The sequence below is a fragment of the Macrosteles quadrilineatus genome, unplaced genomic scaffold (genome assembly GCF_028750875.1).
Source record: "Macrosteles quadrilineatus isolate MER2022 unplaced genomic scaffold, UCM_ALF_1.0 Scaffold_3__2_contigs__length_128488019, whole genome shotgun sequence".
NCBI lineage: Eukaryota > Metazoa > Arthropoda > Insecta > Hemiptera > Cicadellidae > Macrosteles > Macrosteles quadrilineatus.
The window spans coordinates 80,140,249-80,159,441 of NW_026542596.1; the positions used below are offsets into that span (position 1 = coordinate 80,140,249).

Here is a 19,193-nt window from a genome sequence, read left to right on the forward strand (position 1 = left end):
ATAACAGTTCATATAATGATTATCACGTAAAAAACGCTTTTAACATATTTAATTAAGGACAGGATTATTTTTTTCACTTTAATCTATTGCTTAAGTTATTTCTAAACAAATTTAACTGTTATACCAATACCTGGGGAATATGAGAAAACCAAAAGTTCTAAGAAATGTAACCACTTGGAAACCAAAATTTAATTTATCTTTTACTTTCTTCTGCAGTATTTCTTAATAGTTTGCTGGACTCTAACGTAATCTCTCCCACCAGCTTATTGACATACAAGTACAGGTTGAATGCAGATGCAGCCTATATAAGATATCTGCAGATCAGAATACGAAATGTGGCAATTGAAAGCAGAGTACGATTATTTCCGCTCAGTGTGCTTACCCTTTTTATGCTAAGCTGAGTATATAATCTTTATCATAGTGGCAACATTGTTTGTAATCTTGAAGTTTTCCTGCAGTGATAATTTATAAATGAAATAGCAATCAGCCGTAAAATACTCTAATTACCGTTTGAAAATTGTTTTAGATTCATTATTTTTTTTACCGTAAAGGGTATTTTCAAAATGTGGACACAAATTTCATTACAATACTCTTGCCACAATCAATATTCTTACATTCATTAGTTTTACTTGTGTCAAATATGTTATAGTTACATTCTTCTTTCCTTAAACGAATGGGCTCCCATTAACTGTTGTACTTTAATACTTTTCATTGAAATGGTGACCATACAAAGTTGGACGTATAACTTATTGAAAAAACACAAGTTTTATAACACTGCTATTAATTGTTTTACAAAATCCACACAAACGAATTTAGCAAAATTAATATACCAATTATAATTACCAACCAAATGAAAATCAACAAATTTTTACATGACCAAATGTTTTGATAGAAACCTTTTCAATGACTCTCACAGAACGATATGACCACACATGTCAACAACATCCACCCATCACCCATCTGTTACCAACACAAGTCCACGTGGTTGTGATTGACTTTGGCGATCGGTGTTTTGCGGAAAGTAAAAATACTTCTGATTAAATAATTTTAACCATATATGTAAATTTTTTCTTGGGTCTGATGATCTGAATATCCAGTTAAAATTGATTACCCCTTACCGTATTTGATGTTTCATAATTTTCAAGTGTTAATAGACATATTAATTTAGATTTTTAAGAAGCTATTAAATTATTTATATCATCAACTGTTTTGTTAGAAACTTTAAAAAAATACTCTACTGAGCAATATGATAGCCACATATGTCAAGAACATCCTTTCATCTGCAACCGACACATATGTCCACGGTTTTTGTTTCGATTGGACTTTCGATTTTTGAACTTGACTATTTTTACAGTATTTTATATTTTATATCAACATCTTTCTTAGAATCTCTAATGACTCTGACAGAAAATAGATCACGGAATTCTTATATCTGCATATTATAAAAAAAATTAAGTGCAACCAAAATATGTTCATATGTCAACACTCGTTTTTATCATATTTAGTTTGTAGTTTTGTTTATAAATAGTAATTTACATTTCCACATGTTTGCGTAAGAAACCTGTACAATAACTCACAGGACGATGTCACAGCCACACACAGCATGTCAACAACATTTACTGAGCTGCAGTCAACACATGTCCACGGTTTTTAAATTGACTTCCCTGCAGTAATTGATATTTTTCATCCCCACCCGGGTGTTTTGATAGAAATAACTCTCACAGGACAATATAACACCCACAGGTTATTTGATTTACTGCAACCAACACCCCCATACATCAAATTGTGATTGACTTTCCTGCAGTATTCAATATTTTACATCGCCCGCCTTCATAAATATTTTTAATACCTCCAACAGGACAAGCTGACATCTACATAACAAATCTATAATATCCACTGGACCGTGGCCAGCACATATCCACACGTGTTGAAATGGACATTCCTGTAGCCTAATACGGATATTTCGCTTCTTTAATACCCATATATTCACAATACCTGTATGTTACACGGACTAATTGTGATAGTTGAAATAGATATTATGCTGGGTAAATTCCTTTCGACTCAAATGTGTTAATTTTTGTGTAGTTTGCATTTTAATTTTACGATATAAGTTATAGTTGGCAATGTTTTCACTTAATGCCTCTTGACATGGTAGTACAGTGAAACATTTATATTTTTCAAATGTTGTACAAATTAGTGGGTACCAGGCTAGAGATGTATAAATTTACAATATAACAAAGGCATATGTGATTTTCTCGCTGCAATACCAATTTGATTCGCTGTCACATTTCTATGATTTCTGATCTAATAACAGTTTTTATTTCCCCTTTGTAAATCCTTTCGTTCCTTCAGTCCTTTCGTTGTGAAAAAATATTCTGTAGCTTTTAAAATATATGAGTAGGTCCAAAGTCAATTGATTTGAAATTTTATTTCACATTAAATTGGTGTGGATGTTAATGCTAGAGGTGTTATTTACGTGTTTTGCCATAGCGTATCATAATTAAAACAATATATTAAACTTTTTAAAGTTACAATATACGATAGACATTGTACAAAATAAAAGATTTATAATGTCACTATAGTTTGTATTACAAGTAAAATAACCCTCTACATTGATAAATAACTCGTATCTATTTTCGCAGAACTTGTCCATGCTTAAGGTTCCTTAGGAATATGGGAATATACCAGCTTTTATTGTATTTAGCTAGTTGATTAAAAGAAAAAAAACGTACTATAACAAAATTACCTTGGTATTTCCAAGCTAAATCGACGTTTAAGATTAATATAGGTGTCATAGCAATTCTACGTTTTAAAGGATCATTTATTCTAAATTGCAGTATCATTTTACGTTATACAAATTATGAGTAAATCTTTGAGAAAAATCCTAAGTACCATCTCGTTTAGAATAATTAATAATACAAACAAAGATAGTATTCCAAAAATACGTTATACGGTAATCAAACTGATGCAACAATTATACTTTAGCATGAAAAGTTACTCTTCACCCACTTTCAAGCAAAAACAATTATCCTTACACGAAAGTTAATCCCTTACGTTATTTGAAGTGCATATTGCAAGCAGTAATACAATCTTGGTTACTCGAACATGAACAGAAATTAATTTGATTCCAATTTTATATTACTTGACAAAAACATGAATGAAATAGTAACATAATAAGTAATACAACAACGAAATGAAAACATTTGCCGCGTTACACGACCGGTATCCAATGATATTTTTAACGAATATTCCAAAAAGTACAAACAACTTCAGTTAACCCAAAGTAAGCAGAAAATTAATTTGCGTTCCAAAATTACTTTACTATGCAATAAAGTAATGTGATAACAATATCACAAAAAAATTAATCTACTTCCACTTTTATATAAAAACATTTCTAGTTCCGAGGACGTAAATCCACGGTATATTTCCGAGTGAAAATATCAAGAAGTATACAGAACCATGGTTTCTTTAATGTAAACAAATATTAATATATATTATATGTATAGATTTCTAGGTTATATGCAGTAAGATTAATGTAATTATATCTTACAACGAATAAGTTAATCTATGTCAACTTTGAAATAAAAAGAATTCTTGTCAAAATAACTTTAATTCATGTGATATTCTCAAGTGAAAATTCCAAGAAGTATACGAAACCATAGTTACTAGAATTTAGATTAAAATAAAATTTACGTTCCGTAATTCTAAGTTACTAGGCAATGAAATACGTCATAATCTAAGGAAAAACATTTCTTCTTGTCTATATAAATAAAATGTACTTTAATCTTAGAGATATTCTCAAGAGAGTATTCCAAAAGTATACAACACCTTAGATCTTAAATACTCCATTTGAAACAAATTTTACTTACGTTTAAAATTCCGTTACGATTCGTTAAACTAATGTAACCTTCGTGATTTAAAATGGAAATAATTTGTCACTACACGAATAATCAAAGAAATATTTTTCCAGATAATATTCCAAAAAACATAGATAGGTTTGTCCTTTTAATATAGGTAAACCTAAATTAAATTTACATTCAGAAATAAAGTTACCAGAGGATTAAATAAATGTAATTAAAACAGTTAATATTCATTTATTTTGAAATTAAAGTATGTTTTGCTACACCAATAGAGACATTCACAAGTAAATATTCCGAAAAGTATTCATAACCTTGGCTACTCTAAGATAAATTAAACTCCACAGCCCAGTTTGGGAAGTTTGGCAAACAGACAACAGAATCTGTGTCGATCTGGTGACGACATTCCGCTCCTAGTAAACAGCCACATTCTTTACAATCAATGGATTTCACTCGCGTTCATTCGAAATCTCTTTAAGATTTTTCCAGACCAAATCTTTTAGCTTGGATGGAACTATCCATTCCATTCCCATGTTAAAGATACAGCCAGGTTTAAAATAAAAGTGATGTAGTTTATTTGAGCCAAGATAAATTACACTGATACAGAACTGACTTCGATCCTTTCGAAAGAACTAGCAATCATTTTAAGTACACTTTATTAACTACCCAACTAACTTAATAACTTCATTATCTACCCTAGTAACAAAATCTAAGCGGGGGAGTAGACTTTTGAACATAACATATCCTACCTGTGACTCGTCAACAAAATATGCTAGGGAATCTAACACAATTCAGTACACTTTATCGATGTAACGATTCCATTTAGAAAATTGGATATTATTTGATTTTATTACAAAGTTCTTCTGAGTATTGTAAAAAGTGCAAATAACTCAGACGCACCCCTAATGCTAGGTTACGTCCTGAAGTAATGTACTGTATGTAGTATGCAATTTCACACCAATCACTTTAGAGGAGTAATATAATTCCCTCCATATCTAGTACACAGACTACTGGTGACCTGACATGCGCAAAGAGCGCACTTCCTGATTGCTGTCTGCCAATTTCTCTACCATTAGTAGATTGAAAGATTATGTCACTCATGAAAATGTGTGTCAAGAGAAATAAGGGCTTTAACTTGTTTAACACCAATTCCCATTAGGATTTATATTTATGATGATTCCAAGGAGATAATGTGGTTTTAGAACGAAAAAAAATTATGTTAGTTTGGGTGAATATATAATCAGGGTATTTTATCTGAATGTTTGATCAATAGCACGACTTAATTCTGATCTACATTATTTCCAACTGAACATTTTATTCTCTAGAAAGTCATGATCTTTTTGTGCAAAATCATTCTCATTTGTTTTCATTCTATCTTCCAGCTGATGATGTCAAACTCATCTATAACACCTGAAATAAATTAAATTACCGCAGCAAACCTGAAGACTAAGCTAATTTCCATTTACCTAATTTGATTTTTAAATAAATCTTCAATTTTTTCAAATTTTTCAATATCGAGTACCTAGGTGTTATGCTACAGGGAGGGTTATAAAGTGTGTTTTTCAATAAAATATTAGGCTAATAGCTTAGTATAAAATAAATAAATTTGATCAAAATATATCCATAAACAAGCAAACTGCAACAGTTTACCACTTCTCCATAAAAATAACATGGGAATTTAAATTTATTTTTCGTAGTTCATAGCCAAAAACCGCACCAAAACACTTCAATATACAAATTTTTTTTACTGTTAAAAATAGTTAGAGAGTAACTAACTAAAAAATAGTAGGAGAGAAATTGTGAAATATTATATTTTTTGAAGGTCAAAAATTAGAAAAAAAGTTTGACCCCAAAAATGTCTAAATTCATTAAACCCCGTTCCCATGGTCATGTTGGTTACGCCATCTCGTTTGAATAAACGCAGGTTTACACGTTCGTGCCAAATTTAATCGAAATCGGATTATTTTTGCTTAAGCTATCGTCTTAACAGGCACATATAAATACCCCCATTTATATATATATGAATTTGAAAGGGTGGTGTTTTTGGCCTCTGGGGACATCAAAACGAAAAAGTACATCGGTCCCGGGCCCAGGTCTTACCATGAGACATATGGTAATAGCCTAATACCTATATGGGAAATTCGCTGAAAGTATGTCAGACATTTTAAAATTATTCAACTCTACCTCCTGATTATATTTCAGTCTGCAATATCAATCAAGGGGCAATATCTATCGCGGTCGCACTACTGTTGGCCCAGGGGGTTACAGGGGGGTTATTTCAGGGGGGGGGGGTAAATCACGCGAGGCTCACGTCCCTGACATTTATAATTAAATTTGTAATCTAGAGCTCACTAATAGTTGAGGGAAATCACTCCTGACATTTCTATCAGGTAAATTATTTATCATATTTAAGTTGAAAATTAAAAAAAAAACAATTAATGTTTTTGGATGCAGAAGAATCCTGGAGGGGTTAAATTGTTGTTTAGTGTCGTTTAGCTTTGACTGTGGTAGGTAGGTGGTAAATTAAAATTAAGTTTCATTTGCTTGAAGTAAAAAGAGAATATCTTGTGGTACCTACGAAAAAACTTTGAATATATATGTCTGCATAGTCTACTCTGTAACGTACCATGAGTTACCAGTGAAATATTTCTTATTTCATAACATAACATTGTAAGTAAGGTCCCTTGTTGTTTTTATTAGTTTCTTTCGTCCATCTTTTTAACAATCAAGATTTAACGAAAAGACTACTAAAATAATCAAGGTATAGTCGAGTTGTGAGTTTTGTGGAATCTACTCAACCATGCTGTGTATTATTAAAGAAATCAATAAATTTTGGTCTTACTTGTTATTAAAACCCTTCCTACTTTTAAAATATAGATCCTAAAGTATCTAACAACATAAGCGAAACATGTTTTACTCTGATTCTTCGACAAAAGTCAAGTCTCTTTGCTTGTACCTCATAAAAAAGATTCAATGAAACCCATAAGCAAAAGTATACACAAATTTACTATATTGCTTTGAAACATAGTCCTTTTAGGAAATATCACACAAATTTACACAACAAAAATATACATAAAAAAAAATATTTACGAACAGCTGGTTTAGACCAATATGCTAACTCTAATATTAATTAGGCATATTCATAGGAATAACTTTGAAACTTTGGAGGCCAGGGTGGCAGAGCCATAACAGAGTTTCAAAATATAAATAGACTTATGACAATTTGTGGTATATTGCCTGTATGCCTGGAAACATTCAGATCATTCGGTTCAGTAGGCTAACGTGATTCATCATGTCACACAGACATCCAATCTTTTACATTTATTAGAAATATAGGATTGAAATGTCAAATAATTGTTAAACACCCCCTACAACGTACAGAATTCTCTGTTGACCTTTGAAAAATTAGTTCATAATCTATTTTTTTTATTAATATAACTGTAGATGTACTAGTTGGATGTACATATTTTTAACACTTTGTTGATTACATAAAATAATGTAGTTTAACGAACAACTTGCGTATTAAATTCTATATCTAAATACGAATTTAGCTATAACAAAATAACTATAAGAAATTATTGTACATCAAATATAATATTCGAGAATAAATAAACATGTACTATTTTACATTAAGGTTGTAAAATATAACTTCAATTAGTATCAACAGCTCAAATTCAATCGTAATTTCTCTCTATTGTTCACTTTTTGGAGCCAAAAATTGATATTTTTAATACAATTATTTTAGGCGGATCAAGTGGGTTCAATTAAGAGTTACCAGAGCATGAAATTGTTTGGTTCGCGGAAGGCTATTACGCATTAAGTTTGGTCCGGTCAAGGCCTAAATACAGTTTAACAACAGCTATTCAGCACAGCTTATTATAGCGTTATTCAATCAGCTAAGGGTTGATCCCTTTAAGTAACTGTTAATAATTAAGTTTGTTTAATTTTTACCATCCTTGGTAATATTATAGTATGGTCTTGTAAAGTTTAAGGTGTACTAAAACAAGACGGTTGTAAAGATGTATATTCCCAAAAATTATTACTTTGTTACTAAAAATTTCAAAATAATTCAATAACTGTACCAATACTAGTTTTTCCATGGGGAAAACTGCTTTCCGAAGTCAGATAGCGATGTATTTTCAACATATTACGTCATAAAAGCAAATCCTGGTAAAACGAGAAGTAGAGTTTTACATGTTACGCAACGAGCTTTTGGTAATCCAATCGCCAACGTCATTACATTAACAGATTTTCAAAATTCATATGTTTTAAAATATATTGATTGTTTTCTCTTAGTAGGAAAAGATGTTTTTTGAGTGAAAATATTTGCCTTAATTACTTAAATTTTCTTTCTTAATCGTTCAAGTAAGTTTGTAATACACTCTTAGATAGACAGAAATAATATAACCTCATATTTAAACTTGCAATTATGGATCAATAGTTAAACTTTTACCAAGTTTACCCATTAAAATAAAAAATAAATGGAGTTTAGCTACGCGTATAATAGTAATATTTTTGGCTCAATACGACACTTAAATGTTTGTTATTTAGTAGTATGGTTCTGGAAATTCCAAAAAGTAAGTGTTTGTTTGAAGTTATGACTCATACCATTCAATGAGACATTCTGTACACTGCTGTTAGATACTAAAACAGTTAGATTAACTTGTTTACCTTTTTTTCTAGTCGTTCAGTTTAGTTCATAGGATTAAGATTCACTTAACAGCATTGTTTTTTTTTTACTTAACAACACGAGCAACGGACCAATAAGGTTCAAGGATTGAGAGAAAAGAAAATTGTATCGCTTCATACTTTACTAATCAGCTGTTAAGACCAATATAATTGTTAATTAGTGTTGCAATTAGTGCGGATGGGCATACGGGAGGGACGATGGCTAAAGGTGTAGTGATGTAATATCTCTAGGGACAAATGTCTTCTCTTGAGGCAACACGATTAGGTACCGGCCGTACGAGACGATCTGATTGCGTGGTATATTTTAACAATACCACTAAACTGCGCCGTTCGTGACATAGTTAATAGCGAGTCTGACTAGTGTTAGGAGGTCTCCAGTTCGAAACTAGCCGGGACACACTAACTTTTTGTCAAAGATTTTGCTCCCCCAAAAAAAGAGTAATTACCCATTAGTTATGATCACAAAATGTGTTACAATATTTTCATTGCAAGTAAATCACCTCCTGTTTGATTATCTGTATAGGTATTTATTGTTAAAACCCAACATTTATGTAAGTAGGGAAGACTTTTGTAAGAATACCCTTAGACAACATATCGCTGCTATATGCTGTATCTGCTAAGTCCAAACTGTGGTCTGCAAGCCTACGAAGCCTTGCAGCTGCCGCTAGCCTAACAAGATTAGACCTATATTTACTCAGGCCTCACCACGACACACAACTTGAGTCTTGCAATTCACTTCCTCAGATTGGAAAAGTTGGACAGCCCAGTTTCAGTTCAGGAAATCTGAATAGTTGTTTCTAGTTTACTTATTTTACAATTAAAAATCGATTCAAATATTTAAACTGAAATGTTTAACTTAAAGTGTTTATCAAAACGTTTAAGCTTATGTTTCAGAGTTAGGTTATGAGTACCACAAATTAAATATCGGACAAAATTTTTGGACCAATTTTTTCTAAGTTTTTTACAATTTTTCTAGTTTTAGGAACCATCACACAAACATCATTTACGCGTTTTTATATCACTAAAATTGAGATTAACATAAGACTCATAAATAAATACAGATGTATTGTCACATCCATTGTAAACACAGCATCCCTTTCAACTGTGTTCATCTAGGGATTGTTTTCTAAACATAAATGATGACAAGCGGTGGTTACTGACACCTCAGGCTTAAGTAACAAACAGGCCTTCAATATGATAGAGTGCTGTCCATCCTACACGACAGGCGAGATTGATGATGTGGCCGATGTATACCAAGGATCGATACACATAAAACAACAAACATCCAGAACATCCAGGTGGGGAAGAGCTTTCTCCCGCCAAAATACACCTCTGTCATCAGGACTGATGGGTAAATAATGGCCTGTAGATCCCTCCATACACTTTTTGTCATACCATAATGGGTTTGCATAATGGGTAGAGGATATAAAAAATAGCCTTTATCTATTTTTTTATGTAAATTATGAGCATTATCGTTTGCAAATTTAACTATAATAAAGGTGGCTTTATCGCTTAATTGAGTGGCGTATGTGTAAGCTGTTGTAGTTGTGAACGACAAAACTATTGAAGAATTTTAATTGAATTATTCGTTACCTTATTTGCTAGCCTTTGTTTATGCATGATTATTGTAGTTTCCTCTAATATATTTCGCCACGGCGTGGGGCATCTTCAGGGAGAAGTTCTATTCACATATTTTAAAACACTCCCATATCACAGATCACATCCACATATTACTGCATCCTTTTATTGCAATTTCGGTTAGAAATTTCTTAAATTAATTATTATTAGAACATTTGTATTGTATGAATTTGTGCCACAACACAAATAATTATTCATTTTATTCTCATTACAGATGTGGCTGCCGAGTTAGCTTGTACCCAATACAGCACATGGTTCAATTGTTTGAACTATTCTAAGCCTGTGTATTGTATTCTTAATATTAAACAGAATAAGAAACTAATGGTTGTATTTGTTGTTCAAAACTGTTATCTTATATATCATATCATATATCATACATATCATATATGTTATATTATTAAAAATGAGTGACATTGGTTGGATGCTGCAAACATGCTTCTCATCCTACTGTGAAATCTAAAGCCTGTTTTGATGTTTGCTTTACATTTCATTGTTGGTGAACTAATGTTGACTCAAGTGTTTTATCAATTATTTTACAGTTGATATTACAATATGTGCTTTATTCTTTGACAACAATAAGAGAAGGTACACAAACTTCTAATAATAAATAATACTTCTAATAATAAGAGAAGGTAAACAAGAGCTTGTATGGATTGGAATTTGGTTCAAATATTTTTACTCCAGTGAAACTACAATAAATGAAGCAAAAAATAAGAATAGCAAGTGTAGCTTTTTGATTGTACGAAACTAGATTTAGCTCTCCTTGATAATTGGACTTTTTATAACGGTCCTGGCTAATGAAACATGTTCTTAGTGAGTAACAAAGCAACACAAGGCATCACGCCATTCTACACTCTTCCTTCACTCATATTTGGGGTAAAATGTGCACTTTGGTGGCTTAATAATCTTGATAGGTGATAATAATAATTACGAAAACCCCCTTATATTATGAACTCTGCATGTTTATATAATCAAACAAGAAATTAGAATTGCAAGGTGCAATAATACATTGACTACAGAAACTACCAATTAAGCTAAAACAAGTCTTAATCACGGGAAGTGACAACCACTAACGACACTGTTCATTTATTCACACTGTCACCACTGTTAGAGGAAGAATAATTATCCCATATAATGGACAAACTTAATTAGATTTACCTTTCCACAAACAAAAATCTCACTCTGTAACATACCTTTTGAAAAAACGGGTGTAATTACTTGTTCCAAGTAATCTTTTCATTTAACACATTGATTACACTAACTCTTCAAGTTGGCTTTGAAATATTATACTTCTTTATTGTTAAGAAAATGTTTTATATAAAAAATATAAATAACTAAACTAAGCACATGGCTTTGGTAATTTTTATCATCAGTATTTTTCTACCCGAATCGGCAACCAGTTACATCAATTAATGTATCGATACCAGATATTTTGTACTGCACATAAAAGTTACTAAAATTTACATAAAGCAAGAGGATGGCGGTTTAAATAGTTTAGTTGTTGTCTATGATCGTAATTGTAGTATTATTAAAATAAATAAATATGTAAAATGAAATGATATTCCAAAAGCTAGATGAGTCTCGTCAATGCAGTAAGGGCTTTTTCACCACAGCGGATAATTCGTTCTAATTTATTACTAATAACATCACCGAGTAAATAGGTCGCAGATATATATGGTAGGTGTGGCCTCCTGTAATATTTAATGGTCCTACGAGATCAATGGTAGAAGCTATAAAACACGCAAGAAACCAATATGTTCGTATATTTACAAACATATTACTATGTCTCTTCAATTTTTACAATATTAATATGTTTTATGATTCAATTCTGTTATTTACTGAATACATATTTAACTAATCAATGTATGGTTGATGATATTAACTTATTTTTTTCCTTATTGCTTCCTGAAGTGTTATTGGCAGAATCCTCTTTACTAAACTCGTCCGTCTACACATATAAACATGTAATCGCTTATGACTATGAAAATATGCAAGCATTTAAATTTATCCTTAAAGGTCATGCTACAAAACGGATGAAGATTTGTACTCAGATCTGATTAAGCTAAGTGCTTTGAAATGTACATGGTCATAAACGATTAGCTTTGTTCTGTGAAGAAGGAAAATATTATTAATCCAGGTTATGCTGTCATTTGTCTATGCTATTTTAAAACAAAAAAATTAAATATAAGTGAGAAATCCAAGATTATGTGTAGGCCCTACTCATAAGATAGGCTTTGTTCCCCCTTGATTAATTATCCCTAAATTAATTATAATTATATTAATCCCTATTGTTCCCTAAATTAATTATATGTCATCCCTTGTTGGGGAAAAATATAATTAATTTAAACCCAAAGTTAAATTAATTATTTAATCCATTATCTCCTGGAGTAATAAACAAATTTAATTTAATACATGACCAAGCTTATACATGATACAGCATAATATTAAATCCTATCATTGACAACCGCGACCAGACCATAACTGTTCATAACTGTATCATGACTGTTCCAGAGATAATAAATTTGGCAAATATCAAGTTTGTTTAATCCAGCTATTTTGAAGTTTGTTTTCCCAGATTAACATTTTTTTACTAAAATTTTAATGATGCTTTTCTTGTATTGAAGGAATAATTCATATTTAAATAATAGTATTTTTTTAGTAGTATTGTATCCAATATCGTATACACAACATCTCTTATAATCAAATTTTTTGCATTGTTGCCCCGTAAAACTTTAACTATACGTTTTCTTGTCCATGTTACTATATTTTTGATTTTTATAAGTTTTCCATTTTCTACCTTTTAATATAAATGCTAATGTATAAAACCTAACCAGTTGTAGAATTTTCACTGAGAAGTTTTGGAGCAATTTCCTTGATTAATGTTTTTACCTAATTTAGATCGTTATAATACTTAACATAACCAGCCAAATATACTTATAAAACCCCCTCCTTGTCTAAAGGTGTAAATCCTTAGCACGACCAGAATAGTTTAGACCAACAATGCTACACTAACAATGATGTATATCTAGATGTTATGTGACAGATGTATAAACCAATCCCCAATGTCAACATGATATACTCTCAGTGTGGGTTTGATGTTAGATTTGCACTTGGCAGATGTGCTTACTTAGACAAATTTTCTGTATTTATACTTTTTGAGGAATCATATGTTTTACAATCAGAGTAGCCATTTACCTTACTAATTACTATAGTTGTCAGTATAATAAATACAAATCACTATTTTAATACGGTATTATTTTCGTTAACAATTACGACTTTCGGTTTTAAATGGAAATTGTCGTTTAGGACCCCCTGATAAAAAAGGGGATTTTCAAAGTGATGTTGTGTGTGTGTTGAGAGCTACAGACTCCAGCTTAGGACCGATTTTGATTAAACTTGGTATGTTAGAGTCTATCGTACTTGAAACAAAATGGGTACCCCCCAACGCTCTGTAAGTTATAGAATGTTTTGTGATTTTCCCATAAAAACCTCATACAAGTAGTTACTCCCACCGCTTCTACTTTGTAATTGATTTTCTTTATAAAAGTAGTAGTGAGTTCAGTTTTTCCGTCAGACTAGTGGGAGAAAGTATGTGTCAGTTTGCTGTCACAGATTATTTTTAAGCGTACACTATTTTATGGAGGGGTTGTTTTCCCCTAGGATTAAATTTCCTACCTCTCACTTTCCCAAGCGTTAATGACATCTATTGAACATTTTTGTAAGGATAGGTGAATGAAGCTGTAAAGCTACTGAGGGCTGGAACTCTGGTATGAGTCACATAGTGAACAATCTTGTATACAAGTATTATCATTTGTGTTAGCTTCAGTCTAAATCCTTGAAATTGGAAGCTAGATTTGGCTTTGAAGTATCACAACGAAATATATTCTAAAGATAATCCGCACTGATATAGTGGTAGAGGGCGGGCATTTTGTCCCAGGTTAAAATTCCGTCAATCAGAGGTGGATTTTATATATGTGATAATGACACTACCTTATTACTAGCCTAAAGTAACCTATTGTGTAAAATATTTCAGGCCAAGAGCCTAGCGTCCTAGAACGTGAAGGGCATAAAAAACAGATAGGGAAGATAGACTGTTAACACAGACTCCTTTACCAAGGGTAGTTTAAATTGGATTAATTTTATTGCTCAATTGTTAGGTGATGATTTAAAGTAACGTAGAAATTTTTCTCTTGAATAAACTGAAACTGCCTTAATATCTCATCAACATGTTGTGATCAAATATTCAAACATTCATGAAAGTGGAGGCTGTTTTTGTGAGTGGAGAGAGGCATAAAGCTAGATTGACAAAGAAACCAATCTGTCACTGGAGCATAAAACATCTCACCACGGATAGATAGGGTCTCAACGGCTTCATGTTGGGATGGGTCGGGATTTTGTTTAATCCGCGACGGTAATGCGCATACTAATTCATCAAAATAACAACTATTGGTTGAAAAAACTTGTTGTAAACAAAACTGATTATTTGTATTCTAAAATGTGTCAACTGTTTTAATGTACAGTTTTGTTCAATGATTGTTGATAGTTTCATAAATTTTTAACATATTATAAACTCATGATTCTGTATACGATAGAATCCATGGTAGATATAGTGGATTAAAAATAGATCCATGAATTCCACCCTCATTACTAATGACTGGTCCACAGATAATAAATTTGGCAAATATCAAGTTTTTTTTTAATCCAGCTATTTTGAAGTTTGTTTTCCCAGATTAACATTTTTTTACTGAAATTTTAATGATGCTTTGTAACAACAGATTGATGTTTGATGGTAACAAGATCATGGCTACGGCAATTGCGTAGATAGCCACATTATAAAAAGCACGAGTGAAATCGCCAAAATAAATAATAACCATCGTTCAAATATTAAATAGCCTCTTAAAGAACATTTTCTTCTAAATTGAAGCACAGCTCCTTGCTACGAAACGGTATACAGTAGTCAATGCTACTTATAATTATTTTTCATACTTTAAGCGTATATATGAGTGAAAAGAGAGCTCAAAGAGTCTAACGACCAAATATAGTGTTTTATAGAATATACCACATAAAATGTAAACAACATTACCTTGTAGCCTTCTTTAATGAGGGAAGTCCAAAATGTAAATTCAGTTGATCACAAACTTGTCAGCGCAGGTTGAACCACGTAGTTGCACGTCACAGTCGCACATGTACAGTACGTCGTGTACACGGCACGTACACGTTATGTCACGTCCGGTCGGTCGTACAGACGACGCGATACTGTCGCCGCGACGCCTACGACTGGCCGCCCCCGCCATGCGCATGTCCACAGCACTTGTGTAGAGGATTTGCTACTGTTGAGACATTATTGAGGACACAATTTATGAAACAAATAAACTGGACGTTTGACCGAATCATTAAATACTGTTGAACGAGCGTTGCACGTAGATGCGTCACATAAAGAGATTTTTGCGTTAATTTGCACCAATATTTAAGATACCTTTTGATGTGGGCCTTGATTTTGTTTTGGTCACTGATGCGTATTTTGTCTCATTGAGGTATTTTAAGAGTGTCTATAATGAGGCAGAGTATGTATGAATTTAAGATGCCTTAATGAGGTGAAATGCGCGTCGGTGACTAAAACATACAATATTAAGAACAATATGGCAACAAAAGATTATAATAAATGGTATCAGCTATCTGAAACATACTTTCTCCCGTAAGCTTGTCAAACCCATCATGGCACATGGGTAATCAGTGAGAGAAACTTTGATAATTTATTGAGAAAATCTTTAATTGAGAAAAGTTTTAAGAACTTGTAAGCCCCGCAATAAAGGTTGTATCAACCCTTTTGGATTTAAAAGGGCTATAACATACACAAAATTTGAATAATTGGTCAACTGGTTATTTTGAAAATGAATAGATTTTTATGGGGATAATGACAAAAGTTGCAATAAACTTTTAGCAGTAATTTTTGGAGCTATTGGGGTTATACCAACTTGTTATGGTCAAAAGTAGTATATAAAAGATCTAATCAAAATCGTTCAGAACAATTTTTAAAAACATTTGATTCTTTGTTATTTTGCGGATTTTTAGAAAACCATAATAAAAATCAAATAAAAAAGTTAAAAAAAACTCCTGGAGATGCTATGGATTAGTGACCTCAAAATCAAAATCGGACCCCATGTGGGGTCTGTAGCTCTCTGCACATCCACAAAAACAGACAGACACACATACACACAGACAGAAATCTCTTCGAAAACAATGTTTTTTGTTAATGGTGACCCAGAACTCAAACTCGAAAATATTGACGAAAACAATACTTTTTCCATAATTATTGTGGAGGGGGAGAAAGTAAAAAGGTTGCTAAATGATTTTTACTTCATGAAACTGAGTAACACTATAAACTCCAATATTTGTTTCCCAAGATCCAACACCAATTTTATTTTGAGAGCTCATGAAAAAATATCGTAATGATGTAAACAGTGTAGTGTAGTGGGTTTATTATTTTCCCCTCTAGGTATTGTATGATTAAGTGTAGACAATATCCTTTGTTACAAAAGACGATTTCCTTCAATTTGAGAATAGTTTTATTTTTTTTTTATAGTTGGTCTTTTATCTTCAGTTGGGGTTTAAACCATCGATTTATCTTTGGACGATGTATCAAAGTTAAGATTTATTTACGTAAAAAACGTGATCTCCTATATATTACGTGATATAAGGTGATATTCTATGTATCCAATGTGCAATATTATATAATAATAAACTAAATCATTTCGTGATAAAGAATTATTTTAACTGTTTTAAATATGTATCACGTTAAATTATATTCTACTAAAACTAAGTTGAGTGTACTGCTATAGTTCAGGTATTATTTCAATAATAAGCAGGTATTCATTGCTTGTACGAGTAATTTTCGTAAGTGACTATTTTTACTGTTTTGTTGTATAGGCCAGTCAATATCTACATGAAAAAAGGCAAACATCGCAAACGCGCATGTATCTACGATTTTTGTATATGTTGTTAGGTCCCCTAAGAGTAGTTTATACCCAAGTTTGCAACCCTGAAAACCCTGTGCTACTCCCATGATACTTGAAAAACTGTAAAATTCCGGCTCTTTTTTTGTTTTATTGATAAAAACTAAGTGAAGGAAGAGTTTATCAGGTATATGTGCCCTATACTTTTTTAAAGTTAACTAAATTTGCAACAATTGGAACCCAGTTTGAGCCCTTTAAGTCCATTTCTTGCGGATATATAGTTAGTAAACAATAGGAATATTTTTTTAAACATTGAAAGATTATCGGTAGGCTAATTTACCAAGATGCGTACCGGCTGAAGTAATGGTCATAGAGAAAAGTCTTTAGGCAAGATTTTGTAGAGAATTTAATAAGCTTTAATTTAATTCCAAATTGGTGTGTCTAGGCCCTATAGCTTCCTAAAAAAATTAATAAATATTAAAATAGACTTTGCTTTAATGATGTCATCAATGTAGGTACTGACTACTGTTGTTATTTATTTTTTTAAAGAGTGCAAGAATGTGAAATTGACATTTTAAAGATTTAACACAGTTTGAGGTTGGGTTGTCAAATGGTGTTGGGTGGTCTACATCCTCATCTAGTACGATAGGAGTGATGTTGTTGCAATTTTGTCCTTGGCAAAAGAGGCATATAATAGAACACTTGAGCCCAGCCTTTCTGCAAGTGCACGACCCTACGCAGCCTTTTTTGCATTTGCTAGCTACCATTTCAAAGCAGGATGTGAGGAACGGGCTCTACGCACATTGTGACGGGCATTAAACCTTGCTCAATGGTGGTGGCCCATTCCCAGTCACGCGGTTTTTTATCAACCCATAACCATTTTTTCACCTGATGGTAGGTCCTCAAAGAATGATATCTTGCAGCCTCTGTGTGGGGGGGGGGGGGGGGTGAGGTGGGCAAGGTTGACTTTTGCCGTTGCTGCCGATTTTACAAATGCTGTATATCGAGTGTTCAGCGTTCCCTTGTACTCTCCATAGAGGTTCGTTAAAATCTTCTTCCCAGCATTTTCTACTTCTTCCTGGTTGGTGTTTTGGCCAAAGAAAATGCTGTCAAGGTCTATCCATTCGGGGGGTTTTTTAGGACGTTACACCCCTTCATCTTGCTTTGCCAGAAAAGGGCAGATGTGGTGTCACACCTACAAATAGCATGCAGGAACAAAACCATCTCCCGTGGAACATGCATTTCTCCACATGTGAAAGAATTTACACTTTGATCCACCTCTCCCAATTTCTGAAGTACACGTTCGTCTGTCCAGAGCTTAATCCGTTGAGGGGCACCAGTAAGACAAGACGACATCCCCCCCAATGATAAAAACCTGATCGCACGAAGAACTCTTGGAGAGGGCAGTCCTCAATATATCAGCATCGGCATCCTCTTGAGATTGATGTATTTAAATACCATTCATCTCAAATTCAGTACACTACATGGTGATCAGTCGGTGTTTGTCAGATTCATTTGAGAGCATTTTTGCTTTTTGGGACACTTTGATGGGTGTTGCATCAAACAAAATATCACCGCATGAGAGAGAAGTAGAGCGTCACAGGCGTTCAGCTGATTAAGTGCTCTTCATAGCTGCATCTTGAAGGTATCCATCAAATACCACAGCAACGTTTTTACCAAAGTGGTTTAAAGTGGTTACTATGAACGCTTCGTTTTCTGGGATGATGTTTTCAGTGAGCGGTGTAAATGCTGAATAGAAGGAAGATTTTGTGCACTTGCGCATTCCTTCTCCAGTGAATAAGGACAGTGGATTCGGTGTTAGCTCATACGCTAAATGCTGCTTCAATTGTTCATCTGATTGTTTTGTGACGCAGACCCTCTGGGACATGGTAAGGAGATCAACATCAACTCTCTTGATGAATACATTTACAGACGTGGTGCCTGACGTCAAGGTCTTCACCTTGTCCTTTCGTTTAAAAGTCACTTTACCAAAGTTGTTACCAACATTTTGTTTCACTCCTCCTACTCCCAGTTCTTAAGCTAAGTGGCAGTTGAT

General features: G+C 32.8%; 1 protein-coding gene across 2 annotated transcripts in view; it reads right to left on the reverse strand.

Annotated features, from left to right (window-relative positions):
- LOC128989747 (serine/threonine-protein phosphatase rdgC-like) overlaps positions 1-15,425 on the reverse strand; it is a 79,571-nt gene extending 64,146 nt beyond the window's left edge. For both annotated transcript variants that reach the window (XM_054411781.1, XM_054411780.1), the window contains exon 1: positions 15,268-15,425. The gene's annotated coding sequence lies outside the window, so the exon portion shown is untranslated. The remainder of the gene's footprint in view (positions 1-15,267) is intronic.
- Positions 15,426-19,193: the final 3,768 nt, after the last annotated feature.